This window comes from Micropterus salmoides, unplaced genomic scaffold, assembly GCF_014851395.1.
Source record: "Micropterus salmoides isolate LMB-PRFRI ecotype aquatic unplaced genomic scaffold, ASM1485139v1 Ms_hic_scaffold_10, whole genome shotgun sequence".
NCBI lineage: Eukaryota > Metazoa > Chordata > Actinopteri > Centrarchiformes > Centrarchidae > Micropterus > Micropterus salmoides.
In genome coordinates, this window is record NW_024040041.1 from 30,551,421 (window position 1) to 30,579,420 (window position 28,000).

Here is a 28,000-nt window from a genome sequence, read left to right on the forward strand (position 1 = left end):
GCAAACATAGCAAAAGGTTTCACGGATGTGACAGATGCTGGTACACCCCAAAGACCACATCCCCAAGCACAAGAAAAGCAATCTAGTGTATGCGGTCCAATGCAGTGAGAAATGCAGAGACCTGTATATTGGGGACATTAAAACAACCACTACACAAACGCATGGCTCAACACAGAAGGGCCAACTCCTCAGGTCAAGACTCTGCAGTTTACTTACATCTGAAGGACAGAGGACACTTGTTTGAGGATCGCCAGCTGCATATTTTAGACAGAGAAGCCATCGCTGAACAGAGGAGGGGGTCTACGCCAAAGAAATATGACCACATTGCTTCCTATTTTAGCTTCATTACACTGGCTCCCAGTATGTTTTAGAATTGACTTTAAAATTCTATTGATTACTGTTAAAGGTCTTCATGGCCTCTCGCCTTGTTATATTTCTGAACTTTTAGTCCCATACACACCAGCACGTACCTTGAGATCCTCGGGCAGAGGTCTGCTATCTGTTCCAGATTCTCGACTGAAAACTAAAGGGGACAGAGCGTTTGCAGTCAGGGCCCCGAGGCTCTGGAACAGCCTGCCCGAGGAAATCAGGTCAGCTGAGTCAGTGAACTCTTTTAAGTCCCTTCTTAAAACATACTTTTATAGGAGAGCCTTTCCCGATCTTATTTGACTTTATTTTATCCCTTTTATTTTATTGTATTTTACTAATTTTATATTTATCTTAAACGTGTATTTTAGTCTTTTTAATGTTTTCATGCTTTTATCTTGTATTGTTTTTGTATTATTGTCTTTTGGGTATTATTGTCTTTACACTTGTTAAAGCACTTTGTAACTTGTTTTTGAAAAGTGCTCTACAAATAAAGATTATTATTATTATTATTATTATTATTATATTATTACGCCACCACTTATCACCCGCTTACAATGCGATCCTTTCATCACTTCCCAGGAAACTCAACAAACGTAACCTATTGGCCTCCGGTGAGGTTTAAACGTTTGGACCTGCGGAGCAGATTGAGGTGACAGACTCTGCACAGCTACTATCTTGTGGATAGTCAGGCTGAATGGAGGAGATGATTGCAAGGGCAGGTAAAATGGGCTTATTGAACGCAGAATACTAAAAGCATGCACAAACACACGAAAGCAGCACTCACACATTTGTCTCCCGTATGTTGTGAGGGTTATGATTTCATAACTGCCAAATTCTTAGTCCTCATAAAGATTATTTAATACACACGCACTAGTGTGAAAGGGTCATCATCTTCAGTAACTTCTCAGAGGCTGACATTCAGTTAACCAGTCTCTTTGCCTCTTTGAAAACTGCATTTTCATCTACCCTTTAATATGGCCACATGTCAGGCTTTTGAACACCAATGTGAGCAGCAGGCACAAAGGCACAATGGACCATCTGGTACATTATACAGTGGCTTAATGTATGCATTGTGTATTATTCTAATGAATTCTCTCAAATAATTTCTCTGTTATCGTAAAACAGAGTTAAGAGAAGACCTCTCAAGCAGAATCGAGGCTGCAAAATTCAGGCATTGTACATTAATGTTGGTGATAAATGACATACGGGTCATGTAAGAAATGACATCCCAACTCATTTATATATTAACCATACATTTATATACTCCTATCAGTGGGTGGCTACATAAATCTGAGCTAATGACTGAGAGAAATGGAGAAAAAATAGCAGAAGGAAGAATGGCATGCATAGTGCCCCAACCCCTTGTCCTTGTGCAGCTTTTTAATAGAGTCATAAATACATGAAGATGTCAAGTGCTCCATGATGGTGGCAGTGCATAGCTTCAGGGCTGTCATACATCCATGTGACATAGATACAATGGACAGGCCAGGTAGACTGGAGAAGACAACTATTAGGGAGCAGGATATAGGGCAGCAGTATCTCAGTGGGCATGGTGGATAGCTATTACATCAACGTGCTGTACGTGAGGAATTGACATGCATATACTCTCTGAACACATCAATATAAATTATAACTTTTCATGTAAGGTGATGCTTACACATACTGCAAACAGTCAAACTGCAAGTGTCCTGTATTAGACACAGAGAGCAGTATATAATATTACACATACAGGGTTTTTGATGGAACAGTGGATAAGACATATGCCTTTGATGTGGAAGACCAGGGTTCAATTCCCACTGCCACACATTAGCCAATGAGCAAGACATTTAACCCGTAGTTGCTCCCTCCTCTGACCTCTGACATATAGAGCAATTGTAATTTCCTTTGGATATAAGCGTAAGCTAAATCTTTGTAATGTTTAAAAGATATGAGAGAAGTAACCATCTTTTAATCTAGCTCTGCCAGAAAGCAAATAAGCATATTTCCCCAAATGTTTATTCTTCATTCCTCCTACTATTTCTTTTAAGATTAAATAAAACTTATGTATTATCTAAGACCACCAGGTTTGTCAAAGGGATTCTTACAGTGAGGAGACATTTTAAAGCATATGGCACCTCTTTAAGTCAGTGGAAAAGAACAGCCGGTGGAACATTGCCTCTCAAGACTCCATGAGAAAGGAAGAAACCGAGCATTGAATATTCATGACCATATTCATGACAGCATAAGGTATCCACTGGGATGTCAGAGGCGCAGGTCACAGCTTTGAATGTACTTACCTCACCGAGGATTCTGTTTAAAAGCAGCCCACGAGAGATTTCTGTAGAAGGGCCCAAACTGACATGTTGTGCCAGAGGTCAATGGAGCATTGACCTCTGGCAGGTGGGATGCTGCTGGGAGCCAAAGGCCAATCAAATCAATTCCACTTGGCCAAGACTGGGGTCAAAAGTTCTTTTTGTGTATGTGTGTTCACGGGTCGGTGTCAATAAATGGTCCCACACATTGAGGGCAGTGACTCATTATAAACCACTCACAAATGGCCCATTAGCTGTTTTGTATTTGTTTGTTAGCTTTCAGTCTAGTCAGACGTTTGTTCTCTGGATAAAAGGTTATGATCATTTTGTTTTGTCCCAAAGACTCTACCCCCCTCCTGCTCTTTTCACTTTGTATGAGTCAAGAAAACAGACTAATTGGTGCATTAAAACAGCCTGAAGCCTGAAATGAAGCGAGGCAGGGAGCACAGTCTCAAAGGTACATGAGGATTAGGAGGGAGAAAAGAGTTTAAGAGTGAAAGAAAGAAAGAGGAAAGCAGAGATAATAAAGAATGACAAAAAAGGGAGCTGAAACAAAGAACAGACATGACAGGGAAACAAACTAACACATGCCAAATGAAAGACACAGCTAGCGTTCTTGCTTGTACAGAGATTTGTGAGAAGATGTGTTGAATTCTTACACTTAGTGGAGACAAATTGCGGCACAGAGAGCGCGTCTGAGCTGGGATCAGACACCCAGAGAGACGAGGGGGAGGCCAGAGCAGCGGTCGCAACAGACCTTGCAAGAACCTTCTCTGAAATACCAGACTCTCGCAGTGAGTCTTGTTTGTCTGCTTTTTCTATTTTCATCCTCTGTTCATCATCACAACAACACCCTTTTGTCTTTTATCCTAAGCCAAAAGCTGCAATATCTCATCCTTCTTGTTCTCTCACTCTCTGAGTGGCCAATAGTTGACTTTTTTTCTCTCTCTCTCCAGTCTCACCATGGTGCTTTCATTTACTTTGTGTTTCTCACACAAGGACAGATTGTGTTTCATAATGAAGCAGATCAGCTGCGTCAGCTGTAGTTTTAATGTTCTGTTCTATAGCACCGTGCCTGCACTTTATATTGTAGGACACACATTATAAATAGTGTATATGAGTGCAATGCATGACCCTGTTACATCATCCAACCTCAGATGGTGAGACCAGTGAGACCCTGCTGCCTGAAACTGTCATGCCTTTTTAATGTGTCTGTCAGCAGATTAGTGAAGCTACATTAGGTTAAAAAAAATTTAAAGTAAAGAACTGTCAGACAGAACACTGAGATGTCTGACAGTTCTTTGCTTTTTTTTTTTTGTCTGATTTCTGCATGCCTTAGTGTGCAATTTGCTTATTTCCGCTAAAATTACCCCCTTCCATCAACTTGATTCAATTCTAATTCAATAGATAGACAATTGATGAAAAAAAATGATTGAGCTGTGAAATGTCACTGGCAGATTCTTTCCTACGCTGCATGATTACAGTCTTGCACTTCTTTTGACACAACAACACTGATACATGCTCACTACTAAATCACTACTACGTAATTCAATTTTCTACATCAATAAACCAATATATATGTTTTTCTCATCTCCATCCACACTAGTGCACTGTGGGTTGGTAATTTTTAACCCCCGGACAACAAAGTTTGTCAAATACTTTTAAAGTTGATCACGTGTGGGTTGAGAAAATTCAAAATTCATTTCAAAAACACTGGTGCATGTGAACAGACTGTCAACTTGTCATAAATGTGTCTAAATAGAGCCAAGTTTAGGTTGACACAGCCCATCTCCTGAACCCGGACAAATGAATAAAAGAAATTTATGATTTCAAAGGCAATTTACCATAAAACACTGAATCTGTTAGTTTGATCTCAATGATCCAGAGTGGTGTAGTACAGACGCCCACCTCAGCCCCTCAGGAGTTTCTGAAATGCCAGTTTGAGGGCTTCCTGGCAGCTGGCATCTCTGCAACGGTCTTGCATCGTCTGGCATTCACCCTGCCTGCAACAGCTGCAGGGGGGGCAGGCTGACAGTCACACACAGCAAAGATCAAAAAGAAGTAAAGACGGAGGGACAGAGCCCATCTGTCAACCTAAGCAGTCAGATCCTGTTGAGTGCGGTACAGTGGCCAGTGGTGGAAGAAATATTCAGATCTTTTACTTACTAAAAGCAGCACCACAATTAAAAAATACTATGTTACAAGTAAAACTATGGGAGCGTATAGGGGACTAGTATCAAATTATCATGCAAATTTGAAAATTGAAATGCAGTCCCACAATAACATTTTCCTCATATGTATGTGTTATTTAGGTAAAAATGAAAATGCAATAATTTTCATTTTCACAAACAGGGAGGAAGTGGAAAGCCCAGGAAGAGGTCGACATGGCAATTAGCAGGCTGAAACACCGTGAAATAGTCGGCAGAGTCCAGGAGGGTCGAGCAGGCCTCGGGAGGAGCGAGACTCCCCTCTTCTGGTCAAAGGCCTCCAAGGAAGAGCGGAGAGCCATGGTGGTGGCAGAAGTGAAAAGGACCGAGCAGGAGCGCTTTAACATCAAGGCGGTGTCTCAGAGCCGGCAGGGAGGCTGGATGGCATGGGAAGGTGTCACAGACAGGCATTTGTCATGGTCTGATCTGTGGAAGATCCCCCAAGCCAGGCTCAGCTTCCTGATCAGATCCACCTATGACATCCTACCTTGTCCCAGAAACCTCCACCAGTGGTTCGGCACTGAAGAACTTTGCCCCCTTTGCAGTACCAGCAATGCAAGCCTGCATCCTGTCCGGCTGCAAGACAGCATTGTCCCAAGGCCGCTATAGGTGGCGACACGATCTGGTGTTGAGGAAGCTAGCAGAGGTGGCAGAGGCATGTAGACTGGAGGCTAATAGTAGACCTTGTGCGCCAACGAGAAGTCCCATCCTGTTTGCAAGGGCCGGAGAAAAATCAACCACCCTCACCAGAGAGCAACATCTGGTAGTGAGTGGAACATGATGATCAACCTGGGGAGGCAGCTCCAATTCCCCAGGGAGATCGTAGAAACTTTGCTCCGGCCAGAGCTAATCATGTGGTCAGAGCCATGCAAGACCATCTTGTTGGTGGAGCTTACTGCCCCCATGGGAGGAGGGAATGGAGGCTGCCAACGAGCGGAAGCGTGCCAAGTATGCGGACCTGGTAGAAGACTGCAGAGAGGCTGGAAAGCCACCACGTGTCCCGTTGAAGTGGGATGCAGGGGCTTCGTTGGGTCCTCAATGGTTCGCCTGCTCCATGAAATGGGATGTACAGGAGCAGGGTGTCAAAAAGCCATTAAAGAACTGGCAGAGGAGGCAGAGAGGGGCAGCTTTTGGCTGTGGCTAAGGAAGAAGAATAAGGGATGGGGAGTGACCCCTGCCATCGCTCCGCCACCAGGAGATGTACTGGGGTTAAAGGAGTGAAACATCCATGACTGGTGGTCCCCAGCTGATGACCCGTTTTATGCACAAAGAGGTAGAGCACACCTGCACAAAAGGCACCGGTGGAGCTGCATCAGGCAGCAATGCCCAGCAGGTCGACCATCAGTGTGAGCATTCTAGGACCATATTAAAATGAAAATTTGACTTAGTCTGCTCTATAGTAGACTTTATTCAAATGAAATGAGTGAAACAGCGCCCCCAGTCTATTGCATTTACACGTCCATGTCCTTATGGTCTTTTTAAGTCAAAATTAAAATTAAAATGCAATTTTCTAACTATTGACAATGAAAATGAGAATAGCATTTGACATTACATTTTCAAAGACTTAGTCTGCTCTATAGTGAACTTTATTCAAATGCAATGAGTGAAACAGTGCCCCTAGTCTATTGCATTTACATGTCCATGTGCTCATGGTCTTTTTAAAGGGGCATTATGTAGTTTCCAGCAGCCACTAGAGGTGCGGTTCTAAGATTGCAACCAGGCGTGTGCTCGTACACGTGCACCAGCATGCAGGCTGTGGCTTTTCACTCAGACATTTTCAGGCTCTGTTACTTCAATGTTCCCGTCTCAGAGGCAGCTCAACACCAGCTGCAGGTTGAACTAATCCATGCTCGTTACATGATCACGGTACATTTACTGCATTTAGCCAACGTGCTACAGCGTTAGCTCGCCTGCTGCTTTTAGTAACCATCTTCACTATCTGTGAATCTGTCACCAGAGGCTCAGCAATGTCAGCACAGCTAAATGTATTGGATGATAATGAAACGGGTAGTGAGCTGGACTGGCTATTAAAACGAGATTGTGTCACAAGTTATAACAGTTACAGCGACTGAGGTGGAGAGCTACTGTAGCTTTAGCTGGCTGCTCCTGGTTGCATCAATATAGGCTAATGTTAGTAAACAAATCGATCCACATTTACTTTTTACTGTTACATCCTTTCTTGCAGGCTAAATCAACAGCGTCCCCAGTCTATTGCATTGCATTTACATTTACAGGCAGCTTTCCAAGGGAAAGAATGGGGAACAAAATCCTATAACACATGCACAGTCCTGCACTGACAGCAACCTGTTGATCTCTGCTGAGGAACTTTGTTTAAATGGAAAAGCAATTTATGGCTATATTTCTGCATTAGCATAACACCACTTGGAGGCTCTTATCTAACCTTTAACTAGTCCTTTTCCTAACTGTGTTTTGGTGATGGTTTAATTATGTTCAATAGATGCTATTGTGTGTTTGGTATACTGTCGCAGCTTTGCCTTAATGTGCATGCAAGCTTGAAAATGACATTGCCATCATTTTCACTTTTTATACTCTATTTCCTTTGATGTTAAGATATTAATTTCAGATGGCTGAGCTGAATGCAATTTGCATGAGTGATCAGTCTTGTTAGTTGTTGTGTGTGGGTGGACCCGGTGTGTCCCTATGGTGCTCGTGGGTGAGTAGAACAGCGGCTCCCTGGTGATCAGTGGCACATTCGTGCGCAATAGGGTAATCTCAGAGGTGAGACTTTGTTGATATTAGGAAAATCAGCTACAAACAAACAAAAATGTGGTATTATTATCTTAACTTTCTCTTACTTTGTTTGTACATTGGGCTCATTTGAGTGTGCCATGTCAGATTCGGCAAATGCTCCTAACAACCCTTAGGCCCTCCTCAAATTTTGCACCCTCTGGAAACCTTCGTGGCAAAAATGTACATGCACAAATAAACTGCTATTTAATCATCTTACATCAATATTTTTTTTAATGTTTCTTTTTCATAAATAACTTAAACAACTTCAAACTTACTCAGAACTACCAAATATTTTATAATTTTCAGGATTTTAACCCTTTAAATGATGATGAAATAAAATCATTATACATCAATATTTGTTTATGCTTTTTTTTCATAAATCACTTAAACAATTTCTTCCCTGCTCAAAAATACCAAATATTCAATCATTTTCAGGATTTTAACCCTTTAAATGCCAGTTGAATTATTTGAGAGATTTGCAAAATACTCCCTCTGGACACCTTTGTGGCAAAAGAGGCCTCACTGAATTCCATTCAAAACACACTTTTTAATCTCACTTTTATACCATTACAGTATAAAACCATGCATTCTGTAATGTCAGCATTTCATTTAGAAGAAAAGTGGTTATATTTGACATTTTTACTGTATTCTACCAGATTCAACCATTTCCCATGGTAGGCCAAGGCATGAAATTCTTGTATTTTTATGGAGCCATGTAACCACCAGGGGGCCCCAAGTTTTTTTGTGTGTGAGCGAGCGTGCGCGCGTGTGTGCGTGTGTGTATCAAGACACAAGCTTTGAGGGAGAGTCTGACATGAAATGCTCAGTGGAGTCCTCGACTTCTATGAGATCCTCTGAACCTTCCTCTGAAAGTGGACAAGAGGACACCGAGGATCCTGCCCATCCTGACCATGACTGGACAGCACAAATCAGACTGAGCCTTCCGTGTCAGACTTCCCCTTGAGGTTGTGTCTTCTTCAAATGAGTCCTGCAGCTCGCTGCAAGACCATTTCTAAAACCTCTTCTGCACTGAAATGCCACTTCATTTTTGCTCTCTCTCCTTGCTCCTTTCTTTCTCCTTTTCTGCTCAATAATGAAATGACCCATTAGCCAAGCTGCATGTTTATCTTTGGCCGTGAAAGCAGCCAGGTACATACAAAACTAACGGTTTCATTTATATAGGATTTTTAAACTCAAAATTGTAATGAAATATGCAATCCATTAGTGAAAAACGTAGGTTGGGATAACGCAAGACTAACGGCTCATTACTCTTGTGACTGGTCTGGATCATGAATTTTGTTCGTGCATGAGAGAAAATTCAAAATACAAGAAAATTGGAGAATGTGGCAAGTTCTCCTTAGTTACTTGTACAAGCCACTTAAGAACAAATAAGTGGTTCTTGCATGATGCCCATTATTTTTATCCTAAACCGCTCTCACTTTTTATCAAGACATTTGCTCATACAAGTGTTTCAAGTCTAATTCACCAAACTCTTTTAACTGGACAAACTACATTGCTCATTTCAGCCTAATGAATGCCACCTGTTCATTAGGAAGTGAGGGAGATTTGATTATTAGCTTGATTGATGACTCCTTAAAATTGAAAATTAACATCTATGGCTACCTGTTCTGCTCTATTTGTAGGTAGGTTTCATTCACAAAATGTTACTAAAGAGTTAAAAGAAGACTTTTGCACCTCTGAATTTAGAAGTTTAGCAAAGTGAGTGGTTGTGTTTGTGTACTCTGTAGCATGTCCAAAACTTAGCTATGACTTTTAATAAATTTATGAGAATTAATACCCAATTATGAATTTTAATATTCAGAAAATATTATATTTTTAAATATTATAAATCTCTTGTTTCGGAGCACCACTGGAGTTGTTATTATCCTAGAGTCTCCGGACCTCTAGGTAGCTTTTAATAACTATACAATTATTCACTAGGGATCAGTTAGTTAATAATCGCTCAATTGTCTTAAATCAGTCAGTCAGTCTCATATCTAAAGGGTCAATTCTCTTGGCAGGGACGTGGAAATAGTCAACACACACAATTCCTTGATTACGGTGAATTTATTAACTAACTAAAGCGATATAAAAGGGTGGCTAAATACATCAGGGCAATAAACAGTGCCTGAACAATGAGAAATGGAGGTTTGATTGTGGGAAGCATTTGACTCATACGGCAACTAACGAATGCAATTAGATGATAACTCGGTTAAATTTGTCTAGGGGTATAAAGATTCCATATGCTGGACTAAAGAAAAATGGATTAGCAACTATTGGACGTCACTGACCACAGAATGTAAGGTTTTGGTCTTACTGCTTGCGTTTCTTCCCGCCGGGTTGATGGTAAACGGCCTCACACTGGCAGAGTCCGTGCGTTCTCGGTTAGGACAACTTAAAGCTTTCTCTGCCAGGGAACTTCTCCGGGGGTCCGTCTCTGGAAGGCTTATGAAAGACTTGCAGTGGGGCCTTCCCGACCCTATCTCGGGTCAGGTTTAAGTCGTCCTTTGTGGTTGCTGGCGGGACACGTGGCGTCGTCCGACCTCCGTGGGCTTAGCTCGACGAAAAAGCTTAAAAGGGGGAACTTGGTCGTTCCTAAATTAGACCAGTGTAACTTAACGGACTGATAACTTTAACAAAACCAAAAGAAAGAAAGAAAATAAAACAAATGATGTTGCTGGGACTGAGGTACAAATCGATGTCGCGGCACTTCGCGTGTGTAGCTTCAAGCAAACAAAGGCTTCGTTGCGCTGGTCGAATCGAAAAGGAGAAGAGAGTGGGCGACGTCGTGTGTCGCTCTTTTGTTGTCTGGGGCGTGGTTCCCCAGAGGGCAGTCCTTTGTTCCCGACAGGGAGCGTTTCCGGTTTCCCGAGGGACTGTCTTTCTAAACTTTTAGTGTCTATAAAAGTTATTTGCGTGTATTATAATCAAATATTTCCACAATCAAACCTCAGTGGTCAAACAGTTGTACTGTTCTAAGTTAAGCATTTGGTAACAGGAAAACAATTGTCAAATTATTGGTCATGTTAAATAATGAGTGACATTTATACATTAACGGCATTTCCGACGATGGTATGTAACTTTTTTCGTCCACTTGGGGGAGCTCAGGTTACATGAGGAAAGCTTAGATTAATCCAAAACAATCTTTCCTTAGGAACTGGGGAATTTAGTTATTTAGCTTTAAATTCAAGCCGGCAATTAATAGAGTATAGTATGACATTTCTTTATCATCAGTTAATGCTTTGAGTCTTTGGAGACTGCAGTCTTTGTTTACAAAAAGTTCAGGACGGTCCTGGATTTTGTCACTTAGGCGTGAAGGGGTATCCCTTTGATGGGGTAATGAAACACAGAGCAAGGTCAGTTGCTACGGTTACGTGTGTGGGGGGAGAACTCTCCTTGGACCCTCCTTTTGTCAGTTTAAAAGTCAGGCACCGCGTTATCAGGCATCGGAATCAAAACGTGCCAGTTCTACGATCAACTGCTCAGGAATAGCACTTAGAGAAAGCAACCTTTCCACCCCCATTCTGTTGGGGTCTCTTCAGCCGTCTGTTGAAAGTTGATCTCCACCTCCCTACTCCTCTCTGGGAGAGGAAAAGAGGAATTTGGAGTAGCTCCAAATTTATTTAATATAAAATGCACAAATCCACACTGTTGTCCCACTACAACCCAAACAACGACTAAAACATTATTTATACAGCCGCCAAAGATGTATCAATAGAACAGCGCTGTACTGTGACAGAAGTCGATCGCTAAATTTAGCATTAAGCAGTGGTATATTTAAACTCCAAATTAGTCAAATTCCCTGTATGTGTACACATACTTTGCCAATAAATCTGATTCTGAAATTCATTCTTATGGCATGATGATTCTCAAGTCAAACAAGTGCTTTTTGTCTGCTGTTGACAAAGACTGAAATTGACTGAAAAAATTGTTGAATGTCACAAATTCTCTTAAATTTAGGATTAGCATGTCAACTTCAGTAGATACAGTGCATCTGGAAAGTATTCACTTTTTCCAAATTTTGTTATGTTACAGCCTTATTCTAAAATGGATGAAATTCATTATTTTCCCTAATTCTTCAAACAATATCCCCCATAATGACAATGTGAAAGAAGTTTGTTTGAAATGTTTAGAAATTTATTAAAAATATAAAACGAAAATGTATGTACGTACATATGTACGTAAGTATTCACAGCCTTTGCCATGACACTCAAAATTGAGCTCAGGTGCATCCTGTTTCCACTGATTAGCCTTGTGACGTTTCTGCAACAGTTGATTGGACATGATTTGGCACACACCTGTCCATATAAGGTCCCACAGTCCAAGGAATTATCTGTAGACCTCCAAGACAGGATTGTATTGAGGCACAGATCTGGGGAAGGGTACAGAAATTTTTCTGCAGCATAGCAGGTTCCAATGAGCACAGCGGCCTCCATCATCCATAAATGGAAGAAGTTTGGAGCTGGCTGCCTGGCCCGACTGAGCAATCAGGGGAGAAGGGCCTTAGTCAGGGAGGTGACCAAGAACCCAATGATCTCAAGTTCATCGTCCAACAGGACAATGACCCTAAGCACACAGCCAAGATAACAAAGCAGCGGCTACAGGACAACTCTGTGAATGTCCTTGAGGGGCCCAGCCAGAGCCCAGATTTCAGCCCAATTGAACATCTCTGGAGAGATCTGAAAATGGCTGTGCACCTACGCTCCCCATCCAACCTGATGGAGCTTGAGAGGTCCTGCAAAGAAGAATGGGGGGAAAAAAAATAGATGCGCCAAGCTTGTAGCATCATACTCAAAAAGACTTGAGGTGTAATCGGTGCCAAAGGTGCTTCAACAAAGTATTGAGCAAAGTCTATTAATAATACTTTTTTTTTGTTTTTTACTTTTCATAAATTTGCAAAGATTTCAAACAAACTTCTTTCACATTGTCATCATGGAGTATTAATGTGTGTGTGTGTGTGTGTGTGTGTGTGTGTGTGTGAGTTATATACAGTTTTGCACAACTGATCTTAAAGGCAGGGTAGGTAAGTTTGAGAAACTAGCCAGAAACTGCTGGATTTTGAAAGTATCCAACAGAGAAACTCCCACCCCCTCCCTTCTGGGCTCCTTCCAAAGCCACGCCCCCAAAACACGTGAATGCGCGTTGCCGACACCGCAGGAGGATGAGGACAGTGTGACAAGTGGAGAGCAGCGGCTCACGTCAGGGGTAAGAAAACATCTAACTTTATCATCATGAACTAACCCGGCTGTTAGTACTCACTATCAAGCTAGCATGTTTTTATTGGATAGGTTTAAAAAGGCTGAGTTTTAATCAGTAACGAGCTGGCTAGCTAACTGTTAGCAACAGGTAGCTGTGCTAACAGCTGCGGTAACATTAGACAAAGCTAAAAACAGGCTGATACACATTTTCCCGTTTCCATCAGTTACACTACACGAACGTGTATTTCATGTTAGACTCATAACATGTACGTTGTTTTGCATGTTAGAGCTTCCGTGGTGACAGCATTATTGTCTCTAATAAGGACTACACCCCAGAGCCGAGCACAAACCGGGACAGGTCCGGGGTTGAGGCGAAGCAGAGGAGGGAGGGCTGCCGGGGTCTGAGGAAGAAAAGGCAGGACGGGGAGGACCAGGTGCAAGCCAAGGAGCACATCTTCTAGGACCTGCGTCGAGCTTCACGCTCCAAAAACAGTATATGAACAGGTATATCTATACATACATATTTTAATATTAGTCTATTATCTCCCAGTGTACTTAGTTAGTTTTCTCTGGTGTTTCCCCCTAAGCCCTTTGACTGTCAAAAATAAATGCTTTATAAATGTAATCCATCACTATTACTTTTTTTTATTATCGTTTACTGATTACAACAACTAACTACAGCTCTTGACATGGTGTGTAATGTGGACACAGAAGTCCTGTTAGAGAACAACAAAACCCTGTTCAATAAAAATATCTGATCATGTTGATGAATGTTCTGTCCTATTACACAGATCTTTCCAATTTGGGGTACTAACAACTACAGTGGGTACGGAAAGTATTCAGACCCCTTTAAATTTTTCACTCTTTGTTTCATTGCAGCCATTTTCCAAAAATCAAAAAAGTTCATTTTATTTCTCAGTAATGTACACTCAGCACCCCATCTTGACAGAAAAAAACAGAAATGTAGAAATTTTTGCAAATTTATTAAAAAAGAAAAACTGAAAAATCACATGGTCATAAGTATTCAGACCCTTTGCCGTGACACTCATATTTAACTCAGGTGCTGTCTATTTCTTCTGATCATCCTTGAGATGGTTCTACACCTTCATTTGAGTCCAGCTGTGTTTGATTATACTGATTGGACTTGATTAGGAAAGCCACACACCTGTCTATATAAGACCTTACAGCTCACAGTGCATGTCAGAGCAAATGAGAATCATGAGGTCAAAGGAACTGCCTGAAGAGCTCAGAGACAGAATTGTGGCAAGGCACAGATCTGGCCAAGGTTTCAAAAAAATTTCTGCTGCCTTAAGGTTCCTAAGAGCACAGTGGCCTCCATAATCCTCAAATGGAAGACGTTTGGGACGACCAGAACCCTTCCTAGAGCTGGCCGTCCGGCCAAACTGAGCTATCGGGGGAGAAGAGCCTTGGTGAGAGAGGTAAAGAAGAACCCAAAGGTCACTGTGGCTGAGCTCCAGAGATGCAGTCGGGAGATGGGAGAAAGTTGTAGTAAGTCAACCATCACTGCAGCAATCCACCAGTCGGGGCTTTATGGCAGAGTGGCCCGACGGAAGCCTCTCCTCAGTGCAAGACACATGAAAGCCTGCATGGAGTTTGCTAAAAAACACCTGAAGGACTCCAAGATGGTGATAAATAAGATCCCCTGGTCTGATGAGACCAAGATAGAACTTTTTGGCCTTAATTCTAAGCGGTATGTGTGGAGAAAACCAGGCACTGCTCATCACCTGTCCAATACAGTCTCAACAGTGAAGCATGGTGGTGGCAGCATCATGCTGTGGGGGTGTTTTTCAGCTGCAGGGACAGGACGACTGGTTGCAATCGAGGGAAAGATGAATGTGGCCAAGTACAGGGATATCCTGGACGAAAACCTTTTCCAGAGTGCTCTGGACCTCAGACTGGGCCGATGGTTTACCTTCCAACAAGACAATGACCCTAAGCACACCGCTAAAATAACGAAGGAGTGGCTTCACAACAACTCCGTGGCTGTTCTTGAATGGCCCAGCCAGAGCCCTGACTTAAACCCAATTGAGCATCTCTGGAGAGACCTGAAAATGGCTGTCCACCAACGTTTACCATCCAACCTGACAGAACTGGAGAGGATCTGCAAGGAGGAATGGCAGAGGATACCCAAATCCAGATGTGAAAAACTTGTTGCATCTTTCCCAAAACGACTCATGGCTGTATTAGATCAAAAGGGTGCTTCTACTAAATACTGAGCAAAGGGTCTGAATACTTATGACCATGTGATATTTCAGTTTTTCTTTTTTAATACATTTGCAAAAATTTCTACATTTCTGTTTTTTTCTGTCAAGATGGGGTGCTGAGTGTACATTACTGAGAAATAAAATGAACTTTTTTGATTTTTGGAAAATAGCTGCAATGAAACAAAGAGTGAAAAATTTAAAGGGGTCTGAATACTTTCCGTACCCACTGTATATATTCCTTTACAGGCAGGAATCTAAGGACTGTGGACAACATCTAGACTACAGTGTTTCCATGCACCACACATGGCTGACCTTCCAGACCCAGGACAGAGTAACAGACAGTTCAGCCAGGCAGCATACAGACAGTTTGCAGTGTGGCAATGTGGAGCACTTGGTCACAGAGTCGTGATACTATGTTGCTGTTTCTGGAAGATATGCAACTGTTATCCTGATCCACCAGGACAATACAGAGGTTTAATCCTAGCAGGGTGTAAAATGTAATGTCACCAACTGCTACACAAATAATTCCCTCCACTGTGTGAATGAATACCTGTACATTGTTTTCTTTTTATGCCCAGGAGGGTAGAAAAATACAAAGATATTTTCCCTGTTCTGAATAATATTTTCATTCTTTTTTAAATAAAACATTGAAAATGATAAATGCCTTTTCTTTACACTTGCAGCATAAAAAGTGAAAAGTTTGTAACACCTGACATTGTTCTCTTATAGAGTAGTTAACATTTTCACATAAAATGCAAGCAATAACAATAAATCAGCACCATCTATCTGTATTCCTCATACTGTTTAATAGTTTTTGACTCATCACTTATAAATGTATTGAGTAAAATGCACAAGAGTACTCATAATGCAACATACTGAATTGTGTCATCAGCTTTTCTCCTGGCTGGTCTGTGGACATGGTGGTTATAATCCTGGCCAGCCAGCATGGACCAATCAGCGTATGCTGGTGAGAAGTACAGGGCTATGAAAGACTCCAAATCTACAGGTGACCTGAGGGCACAGTAGAAATAAAACAAACGGTATCTTACCTAATATTAGCTTTGGAAAACACAGCTTGCGCTGCTGTTTTCCAGCTCACCTACAGCTAGATATAATTCATCTTCGCTACTCTGGCTGCTACACCAGCCTGTACTCATAGCAACCGTTAGCTGTATGCTAAGTAGGTAGCTACGTTTGCTAGCGATGAAAGTAACAAATTACCATCAAAATGATAAAAGCCAGATTACCTGTCCAGCAGAAATAAAGCGACCACGGTGTAACGTTTCGGCTCCTTTGTGTTCCTCAGTTGTCAGTCACTATCGTTGAAAAGCCACGCATATATTACCTCCGGTCTGACCGCTTCGCTCATCAGGTCTGAGCGAGCTGACCGGGTGCGCGCCCGGGGGCAGCTCCTGTAGCAGCACGGCTGGTAGCCATGGCAGCGAGGGAGAGTGACAGTCAGCCAGCCAATCATTGCATTCGGTCCGAATGCAACGAATGGCTGTGTTTACTGAAGCCCTGAGAGGACTACAGACAGACGATTTTTATTCTCTCTTTTTCAGAGCACCTAACCTTTTAATATGCATTGGTGTATAAAGACAGTTTCAACAAATATGACAAAAAGTGTTTCAGAAGCAACTTGCCTACCCTGTCTTTAATAAATCAGACTCGAAACTGGAGCCACCTGTGCCCATTTTGAGGTTTGAACTCAGTAAGCAGCATGTCTCTCAGCAAACAAGTTCTTTGTGCTCTTTACTGTAGAAGCAAACAATGAATTTATACGGTAATTGCAACTGATGATATGTGTATATTATCTGCATGACTCCAGAGAGTCAGAGGAGGTCACAATCTAAGGTCACCTTCCCATCCATGATACCTGGTTTTGTTGCTAGCATACAGGTGCCACTGTGGGATGTTAAGTTGAAGAGGAACTTGAAGGAGAAATATGTAATTTTAGAATTAATGATAATAAGGGCAATTCATCAGAACAAATTGATTCCAAAAACATGTTCAACCTGTACTGTACAATGTATATGTGACCAAATGTGATGGATAAACATTAATTGACAAAATTAAGACCCGATATCACAAATTGCCTCCATTCTATAGCCTGTGTGGATCTTTTTTACATCATTTTTTAGAGCTGCATATTGTCCTGTTTGACATGGAAGGTGAGATTGAACTGAAGAAAAGAGTGTAACAAGCCAAAAGTAAATTCAACAGTGTACATCACATTATGTTAAAGTTTTCAGAACAGGGTTCACTTGCGTTTTTTTCGCATCCATCGAAAGCACAGTATCATTTCATGACTCAGATATCTTGAGCTTTAAGCGTGTCAGATAGTAATGTTCAGGCAGATAATGATGAGGAGGATGAAATACAGGATCAGGATAGCATAAGACAGAGAGGGAGAACAGTTCAGGCCCTTCAGGTAGCCACGGTGCCAAATTAAAGACTCAAGGCCGAGCATGGCGACAGCCTTGAGAGATTCCTTCACTGAAGAGAAGCAAAAGAGGAAATGAGAGAGAAGGAGCGAGAGACCGAGTAACAGGTGTCCACAAAATCATTGTTACTGTTTGACAGCTCCAATTTGTCTCGTATTATGAATTTTTGGAACAAGTAGAATAATAAAAAGCATTGGACTCCATGTGCAAGATATCTGTGTGTAACGCTTTTTATAGGTTTATAGATTTTAAAAAATCATACAGACTTGGTGTGCAAAGGCCTTTTAGTCTTGTTTGGCCATTTCTTTGATAGACTGGCGACCTATCCAGGGTGTTTATTTTTTTCCCTGCCTTCTGCCCAATGCATGCTGGGATGGGTTCAGTCTGACTAGGAATAGGAAGGAGCAGGTACAAAGATTGAATGTGAATCAATAACGCATACACAATCACACTTTTACATAACTACACACACAAGCACACACAAACATGCGCACTCACACACACACACCCACCTTGTAAATAAGATATTAAGTGATTGCTACTGAGTAATTTCTCCAGGAAGTGTTTCACTCTTGTGGAGGGGATGAAGTAGAAAATGTATTGCTTGGCTTTTAATTAACAAAAAGCTGATAAGGTGTTCTAGGTTGGTGTGGGTGTGTGTTTTGCACAGCCTTATGATGTCAATATTTGTGTGTGCTGCACACTGAAAGGCTTGCTATTTAACCAGATATGTAAATGTCTCTTACTGTCAACCAAGTATTTACCTTAAAAGATCTCAACACCAGTATAGTTTTCTTCTGATGTATTTATGCCCATCAGTAAATTATACATTTATATATCTTTTAGTTATATTTATAATACTATTTTAAATATTAGGCCAGTGCAATACAGCATAGTTAGTAAGCAGCTGTGACTTATCTGCATGGAAAATAAATATACTGCCATGACACAAGACCTCATATTTTTTAAATTCAGATTGAGGCTTTGAGATTTCACTTAAACTTACAAGTGAAAACTTATGTTCACAGATACTACAAAATGACAATTTAATGATACAGTGTAGGTTGTATATGAAAAGATTTCTTTTTAGCTCATGTAGGAATAAGAAGTACATGTTATGTGTTTTTCTTTTTAAGTGGGTTTATATCATAGACTGTATAAAAGATGTGGACGTAGCCACTGTGACATCACCCATTGGTTTGTGGACAACTGGTTTAAAGCCTTGACTTTGGCATTTTGGGCGTAGCCATCTTGGTTTTTTGGAGCCAGTGAGCATATTATATTAAAAAAAAGGTTGAGGCTTAGTGAAGTGAAAGAGATTAAAACACAGAGGAAATCTTGTTGAGCAAAAAAAATGTAATGTCCCATAATGTTTTAGTTTGTTGCCATCCTTTTTCATTTCATCATTTTTTTTCCTGTTGCAAGAAATATCAGGACCGAACACATAATATCTGTACTGATATATAGCATGACAATGTCTCTCTTTCTCTGTGTGTGTATGTGTAATTACTACTACTATTAATACTTTGCCAAAGAGGAGTGCAGTGTTACAAATGTAATCATTAAGTAAACATGTACTGTATCTGATGCTACATATCCACTATTCCTCCAACATTGGTGATGCATCTTTAACTTCCTTACTAATGAACACAGAGTGAGTCATGCACTCCCTGTCTGTGTGTGTGTGTGTTTTCATAAAGCCCTCTCGCAAGATATAATAATATTAGACATTAATAGTGTATATGTGCGTGTGTGTGTTTGATGTAATGTTCAGATCGGTCTTCTTTTTCAGGCTCAATTGAAGAGGAAAGAGCCACACTCGTTATGCACTTGTCAATGCAAATACTGCAACATCTACACAGCAGATCAGCGAGTCCCAGTATCTGATTATCCCTCATATTCCTCTGACAAAACACAAACTTGATTTTATTAGTATAAAAGTACGCAAAAACAAAAAATTACAATAATTATAAGTGAAGCCCACATTATTTTTACTCAAACTATCCTTCTTAGTAGAGCAATTAATTCTATCCATGTTAAAGTAGGATTACGATCCACTTTGTTGCTGTTGTTTGTAATCAAGGTTCTGTGGCCTATGATATGATTAGAAGGAATCAAATTTTGTCTCAAAGACTATCCATAGTGAGTATTATTGAAAGCTGATGACACTGGCAGACAATAAAAGAAAAGTCTACATGGCTTACATTTTGTAACACACTGAATAAAAAAAAAGGTTGGCCATAAAGGTATTAATAGTAATGGCATCTGGCATCACCCTGCACTGATAGACATGTTTTTAGAGGGGGACCTCACAAATTGTTCACATCCAAGTCTGTTTATAGGTGTCAGAGTAATACTGTATATGTGAATTGTGAAATGTTATGCCTTTTGAGGCTCCAGAGAGAGCTGCAAGAAGTCTGGTAGACAGTGTTGTGGAGTAACTAGTTACAGTCATTTAGTTGTGTAATTTAATTACAAAATAAATGTAACTGTAATCTGTTAAAAAATCTCTATTTAAATTACAGTTACCTTTGAAAATGTTCATGATTACATTGGGGGTTCCATCTGGATATTTCCTGTAAAAAGCTGGGCTTAATGTTGAATAATATTCATTTTGTTGCTTTGCATGTTTTTCATGTGCACAATATCTGTCACTGTTAGTGTTGTGGAGGCAGGTTGGAGGACCCAAACGCAGGACACGTAGGCTAGCAGGTATAGTTCTGGTGGTTTATTAACAAAGGCAACAAAAGGCGAGCGCACTTACAGGAAGAGTGGCTGATCAAACAAAGGTTGTCCAACAGAAATCCAACATCCAAAAATGAGCAGGGAAACACGACAAGTAGGCTGGCAACACAAGGTAACACACTGTAACACTGGGTGACAATAAACAATGACCCAACAAGGACAAGACAGAAACACCAGGTATATATACACACTGGGACTAACGAGCATAGCGGGAGCAACACAGGTGAAAGACATGAGGCTAACGAGGCACAGGCAGGGAGAAAGAGAACAGGGGAAAACAGAGACAGACATGCAGAGGGATCACTGGGGTAACAGACATGACAAGGGATACCGAACACTAGACGATAGACAAGACCCCCAAAACCCAACAGACCAAAATAACGCTAACTAAACACAAAAGTGCAAAACATGGCATGGCAGACAGGCAGAGTGTGACAATATCTTCCTTTGCTATTTCTAGCCACAGCATTTTAGTAAAGTCTGATGCTATTCCGATGCATTTTATTGGTTATTATGTTTGAATTTGCAGTGCCACCCCTCTGCCAGTTAAATTGCCTCCTAAGCTGTCTTTTGAGAATGGTTAAAGTTGAAAACATTCTTTCGAAATTTATAAATGTAATTAAATGTAATAAGTTACATTACTTTGATAAAGTAAAAAGTTAAATAGGGTAACTTGTAACTTACATTTCCAAAGTAACCTTCCCAACACTGCTGAAAGATTACCTCAAGTGATGTCAGTAGAGTCAGCGTCAGTTGCGGCTGAAGACGACAAGTTTGAAAATAAAAACCAAATCTAGGGGTGTGGAGTTTGAAACAAGGGAGCTTACCAGACCCCTATACTAATCTCTGCATTAGCCGCTGCTAGCGTAACACATTTCTAACCAACCTGTCTGCTGCTGTTACATTGTGGGTAATGTAGGCACCGGGTTTTGGAAGAAGAATGTGTGGACTACAAACAAAAAAAATCTCTTGTTCTGCTGAGCTTTTTAAAGAATGAAGTTTACAATATGGTTACCCTAGTTCTTTTAGCACAGGCGGAGCCCTCTACTGGACTCAGTCTGTCTTAACACTGCCGAACTGTGGTCACCACAAAGCAGCGTGCAGCTGGGACGAACCAAGAGGGCACACAGCTCACTCACTCTCTTGGCAGAGGTAAGCGCTAGTAACAAGGTCTTGAGAAATAGCATTTTTAAGCAGGACTGCTCCAGGGGCTCGTAGGGTTATTTACACCAGAGCCTCCAACACCAGCAGCAGGTCCCACTGGGGTGCGAAGACACGAGACACCGGCTGTTGTCTCCTCACACTCTGCTGAAAACGCTTCACGAGGGGGTTGGTGAAGACAGGTCTGTCGCCAACCCCTCATGACAAGATGAGATGGCTACAGCGTACATGTTAATGGTCAAGTACGACAGGCCCTGCTTCATCAGGCCTTGTAGGAAGAAGAGGATGGATCCCATCAAACCAGTTATGGGATCCATCTCCCTCTCAGTGAATGGTCTGTACCACCTCTGAGGGGACAGGCCAGCCTGTCTCAACCTCTGCCTTTCAGGAGCCAAACCTAAAGAGGTTGGCTGAGCACCGGCAGCGTGCCTGACTTCTGTGCCCCCCAGACTTGAGGCAGGGTTCTATCACCGCCTGCTTCATCACCTCTGTGTACCACCCCGACGATTGGCGGTTGGGGGCTACCAGAATGACTGACAACCACTCCTGTCTGACTCCCTCCAGCGGGGAGGAAATTAGATGGAAATCAGTTGGGGGAATGCATACAGCAGCCCCTTTGGCCATGGTGCGTGTGCAAACGCATCCACGTCAGCACCCCTGTTCTCCAAGCTGCTGTGGGAGGAGGACCAGAAACACCGCTGGAGCTTGTCTAAGTAGAAAAAGTGCCTCATGGTAGCAGCGCGGTGTCCACGCACATGCTGAATGTGCAATGGGTCATTGAGTTGCTGAAGTGGAGTCTCCTGAATTCGATGCCACAAATCGGAAGGCAAAACGCATAAACTTCCTGTGTTTCTGGGCCACCTAGAGTAGTAGGCGTCAACCAATCGGTTTTATGTGGTGTTTGTTTCCACTTTATATGTACAGTGGTATAAGATGTGAATGTCATACATTTCCAGTGTCAGTTTGTATCCATGTTTCTCACAGCAGAGTCCTATAAATATATTGAAATGTATCCATCCAACACTGGTACTGTATATGCATTTTCTAACATCTGAAAGTCTAGAATAAATTAAATTCTAAGGGCACACCACCCACTTGCATCTGCCCATATGGGTGTGGAAGAACTTGAAGAGTTCACTTCAGAACTTTTTTACATGAAATGTGAAGGCTGGTTACCGGGAAGCATAAAACCACATTTTAAAGCAGACAAGGGCTGTATGTACAGAGCGTTGTCAGAAAGAAAAATATACTGTAGGAGATAATGAGGTAAATATTGTTCTGTGGCCCCACACTGCTGTTGTTTTTCTACAAAACATTCCTTGTACTCTGCACTTGATGTTTGGAGAAATTTAATGGGCGCTTTAAGCTTTATGGGTTTTTTTAAGCTGCAATATTATTGTACTGTTAACTTTAAGAACTTGTGCACAGGCTGAAATGGAATAACGGGTAGTTTTTGTTTACGGTAGTTCTATAAACTTAAACAGAGTTTCAGCTGGCATGGGGCTAAGTACATAATGGCTCGGGTTAAATTTTTTGCATAGGAGCAGCTGTTGCTTTAAATAAGCACATTAAGGCACATCAAATGCAAAATAGTCAAGGAAGTTGTCTGAGGATTTATCTCAAGAGGTAGGCAAACATATCTGTGGGGTGGGAGGACTACAAATTCTGGTGCCTACATCTGTACAGGGCCTGGACAGGTCCCAGGTCTCTGACTGGGTGACAGGCTTGTCTGCTAGCCAACCTTGGCCAGCTGAGATGGGGGTGGGTGGGTGGGGATTAGGGAGGTGTCAAGCTTTGACAAGGGCAGACAGGACAGCCAAGTGTCAGAGAGTGAGCCTATCTCTGCTTCTCTGCCTAATTTTCTCTCTCTCTCTCTTGCTTTGTCTCCTCCTGCCTCCATGTTTCTCCACAATTTATTATCAAACAGGAACACAAAGACAGGTCAGTCAAGCTTTCAGGAATGTAATGAATGAGTTTATGGTTTGTTCTGATGAGGTTTTCTTTTTCTTTTTTTTTCAGATATTCTATGAAAATCTAACCAAGCGTTAAATTCCCAATTCTTAACACTGCTTTTGAATTTATTTACACCTTTAGCCGTGAGTCACACTTTCACTCAGATTAGAAGTGATTATCACATTCAGACCTTTTACTCTTGGAAGTGACAAGTCATTATTAGTATGCTTGGAGGAGAAAACCAATGCAAAATAACGTTCCCTACACAACAGATTTGTCATACAGGCTACAGCAATGCGCTGAAATAAATGAGAGGAGAAACATTGATGTCATCAATCATATTGTTTGGCTTTTCTCTTCTCAGCTTTCTCTCCTTTCATTTATGTATGTGTAAAGCTGAGGGGAAGAGCATGTGTTTCCACCTGTGTGTATCAACTATCTGTTTGTGTCTAATCTCTTTTCTTACAGAGAAACACAAAGGCAGGGGCTCCCCGTAAAGTCCTATAAAAGTGATTAAAAAAGACAGGGGTGGTACAGAGGCACGGTGGAGCAGCTGCAAACCTCCCAAAAAGCTGTAATTACTTTTCCCTTCATCTTTGCCTCTCTTACCGTCTCCCAGAGTCTGATTACTTACCTAGGAGAAAATCTAATTGACACAGCAAATTGGCAAACACACTCTGAGAACTTCAGCACCAAGCCAGTCGATCCTGACTAGATAATTGCAAGAAATATAGCTTTGCACCTTCTTGGTCTTTGTGGGAGGGCTTAAAAGGGGATGTGGTATCTGTCTTTTCAGACTGCTGATTAGAATCAAATAGTCAGTAATTACAGATTGGAACACCACTGGGAAGGCTAAAGACCTAGAAAAGAAACAGGGTGAAGATTTATTTGTGAGGACTTTCTCCACTTTGCTTGTTAAGACACACACAGGACTTGTGGAGCCACTTTTTCTAAAGTTTCTATTGGCTATTTATTTATTCTATAAGTACAACTATCCCTATTTTAGATGACTCACTTTATGTTGTATTATGAAACATTTAAAAACCTGTCAAGAACATTGTTTCTTTGACCAATTACTTTTGGATCATAAAAGGTACTAAATCTTTTCATGTTAAGCAGGTTCCCTGTCTAAAAGTCAAGGCTACATTTTCAGGTTCAATATAATCTGCCATAAAACAGATGATGGGGCATAAGAAGTGGTTTAGAATTGGATTGGAGGGCTCTCAACAATGAAGTGCACGCCGTATGATGCAGCCAATATGCATAATACAAAAAGAAGAGGTTGGGATGGTGGATGGAGCAGCAGCAAGCAATGTTGATATGAGTGTATCAGTGGAGTAATTGAGACGCATCTGATTATAAAGGCTGACCTGTCAGCTAGTCACTAGTAGCCAGTCAGCTGAAGAATAATCCACTGATGCTGAAGCATGAATGAAGCTGCTGATGCCAATCAGCTGAATCTAGCACAACTTTAGTACTCTGCCTGAACCAATGCAATGCTTCATTTCTACAGTATACAGTATTTCACATGATGATAATCTACTACACACTGTGATGTGTGTGTAACTGATGAAGGAAATTATACCCATCATAACGCAATTTTCTTTTTCAAAAACAGGAGTTAAATCTATATTTATTTACTGTGTTATGAAGAGACAAAGGAGTATATTAATACTCTCTTGTTAAAGTAAAATCTGTCTGGCACAATATCATCATACTCTATACCAGGCTGCTGGGCAGGACAGGTTTAAAAAAACAAACAAAAAAAACAAAAAACAAACACCATTTCAACACAGATAGCCATGCAAACAACATGAAGCAACAACAATCACATGTATACCATGTATACCACCACCACATAAGCTTACTCTTTCTACAACATCTTTCATGACGAGCAGCTCTTCAACATCAACACTGACTTTGCAGGTTGAGTGAGACATTTTGTCAGCTAATTAATGTGTTTAATGAAAAGGCAAAGCCAGCAACCTCCAACATTTTTGAATTGTTGCAGGAGAGTTTTGACGGTTTGCCTTAATGAGAAGGCAAAGGACGAAGTCAGGTGACATGAGACATTAGGGCGACAAGTCTGGATAGGGAGGAAGTCAGGTCAAATGGATGGGTCATCAACACATCAGACTTTGCCATGAGAAACAGGGGCCTGCACCACGAAGCAAGTTCAACATACCCAGGATATCTTTTCGTTATCTAGCTCTAACGATTGCAATCAGCATAAGCGGTCACACGAAGCTAGTTATCAACTCGGCAAGTTAACCCAGGGTTTCCCAATGTAGCCATGAGCGCGTTCACATAAAAGAGGCAGTATTAGCAGCAGATGACCAATTGCATACATGGACAAGTCTACTGGCAGCAGAATGGCATATTTTACAAACCAAGGGCAAACTGTAATATTAGACAGATGTAGTCATGTAGCACAGCTGCAGCTGCCACATGCAGGAGGACAGAAAATCACCAACAGTGTGAATGCCTAAAATTAACAAGTGTAGTCTATACCATGAACGTGTTGCATAGATGTGTCTCTGACAATTTTAGCCTTATTCTTAGGGGTACTTAATAAGTAATCATTCTAACTCTAACACCATGAACATCTTGCCACTTCAAAAATCTGATTAATTTATTTAACGCACTTAAAAGTGTTCCAAATATTTTAAATTAACTTCTTAAGCAAGGAAAATCCATTCATGCCATAAAAGGTGCCATGACATGACCAGTGTCTATAATAGCCAACAAGATAGCTACTGATCTAAAATAAACGCATAAAATAAACACATACAATAGGCCTACCAAACTATATACTTACAATATTCAGTCTCACATAAAAAAACCCAGAAACCCATTTATTTTAACGCCTGCAACAGGCTGTGTGAAATGCACTTGGGAGCAAATAAAAAATATAAAACATATTTCAAAGTGGTAAGTAGGCTTAATGTCATATCTTTAACAACAAGTAGTAGACTATAGGCTATAGTAGCCTACTTCCATCAGTCTCTGTAGGATGATATCGCTACACAAAGCTATCCACATCACCGCAGCAAACATAAAACACTCTGTGTGATCTCTGAAAACCTCGGGTTAACCTCCGAAGTTACCTCGATAAGCTCAAATCCTGCTTCGTGGTACAGGCGCCTGCATTGAAATTTTTTTGTTTGTTTTTTTTTAACCCAAACCACAATATTTCCCTAAGCTCAACAAAGTATTTTAACCCAAACCATGATTGTTCCGTTTTTGTGCCTATCCAAACCTTAGCCAAATATTCTGGGAAAAAACATAAGTCTTTGTACCAACAAAAATAAACGTCTCTTAAAAAGTTTCTGAACGAGGCCAATTATCAAAGCATTGAAGGAATATCTGCAGGTTAATTTGTCTCTCATTGTCACCCCTTTGTTCTCAACATGTACTTTTCAGCAACCAAGAGGCATCCAGTGTTTTCAGTCAGTTGATTTGGTGGACTGGCAAAACTGTTACCTTAGTGAAAAAAAACAACTGAACTCCAATCAGCACAAAGCCCAAAGATGAAAACTAAATCAATGGTCCTACTATGTAGATGTCACTCTGCATCATGGCTACATTATAAGTCCTCCTGGAGCATTTGACCTCTGGTTGCTCCCTCTGACTGCATAGTGGAGCCTACGGGTGGGTCAGCCTGATTGGTGCAGAGGTCTTGTGCCCTCCTTCCCCGCCTCCCAACATGTAAGAGACATGGCAGGCGGGTCCCTCGAGGCGGTCTGCCCAGCACCGTGACCCCACCGACCGAGAGGGAGGGAGAGAGAGGATGAAACATGGAGCGGGAAAGAGAAAGTAAGAGAAGAAATATGTGTTAGGGGGAATAGGCAGAGTGACAAAGTGCTTGTATGTGAGATAAAGAAGTATAATGTGAGACAGTAGAGCAAGAGGGGACAAAGTGAAAATGAGACAGGAATGGAACAAGATGAGTACAGGAAGAAAAAACCTAAAGGAAAGTGACAGAGAGAGAAAGGTGTGACAACCGTAGACTAAATCTTGAGAGACAAAGGACCCCCCCAAAAAGAGGGAGGGAGGTAGAGAGGAGCAAAGCAGAGATGGACAGTAGCTGTGACTGCTGCTGCACAGAACAGCCCTACAGGCCATCACGGACCAGTCCTCCAAATGTCAGCCCAGTCAGGACCACCCTGGGATGCCAGCAAGACCCCCTGGGACCTCCAGGGAAGCAGATAACAACTGACACTGGAGAGCTGAGCTGCCACTTGCGCACACAAACAGGCACAGTACTGCCTCCTCTCATACTCTTTGTTCCAGTAACATGTCTGGGCTAGTTGTGTTGCCATGCTTAAATTTGTTCCCTCATCTACATGGGTCACAGCCTGTTTTCAGACTCCACTGAAGCCAATGTGGGCACGCGTTGCCTTCAAAAACTAACTCTCTGGGACCAGACGTAGACAGGCTCATACATGGATGATAGAGGGTGATAGTAAAATGGCCTCATTCTTTCAGTCTCTTACTAATGCAGAGATGAAGAAGAAATGAAAACTGTCCAGTCGAGGGAGCTGTCAGAGAGCATGTGAAAGAAGGGAGAGGGAGGGAGAAGGGAGGCGGTGTAGAGATGGAGAAACACAGACAGAGACAGAGAAGCAGAAAACAAAAGAGAAAGACTGAGAGGGA

At 41.5% G+C, this 28,000-nt stretch overlaps 1 long non-coding RNA gene across 2 annotated transcripts; it reads left to right on the plus strand.

Annotated features, from left to right (window-relative positions):
• The first annotated feature begins 12,558 nt into the window (after window positions 1-12,558).
• On the plus strand, window positions 12,559-15,318 carry LOC119917446. 2 transcript variants are annotated; one of them, XR_005447282.1, is made up of 3 exons: window positions 12,559-12,823; window positions 13,104-13,320; window positions 15,288-15,318. It is a non-coding gene; the product is annotated as an uncharacterized LOC119917446 (long non-coding RNA). The 2 variants fall into 2 exon arrangements; XR_005447281.1 differs by having other exon boundaries at window positions 13,140-13,320.
• The last annotated feature ends 12,682 nt before the right edge of the window (window positions 15,319-28,000 follow it).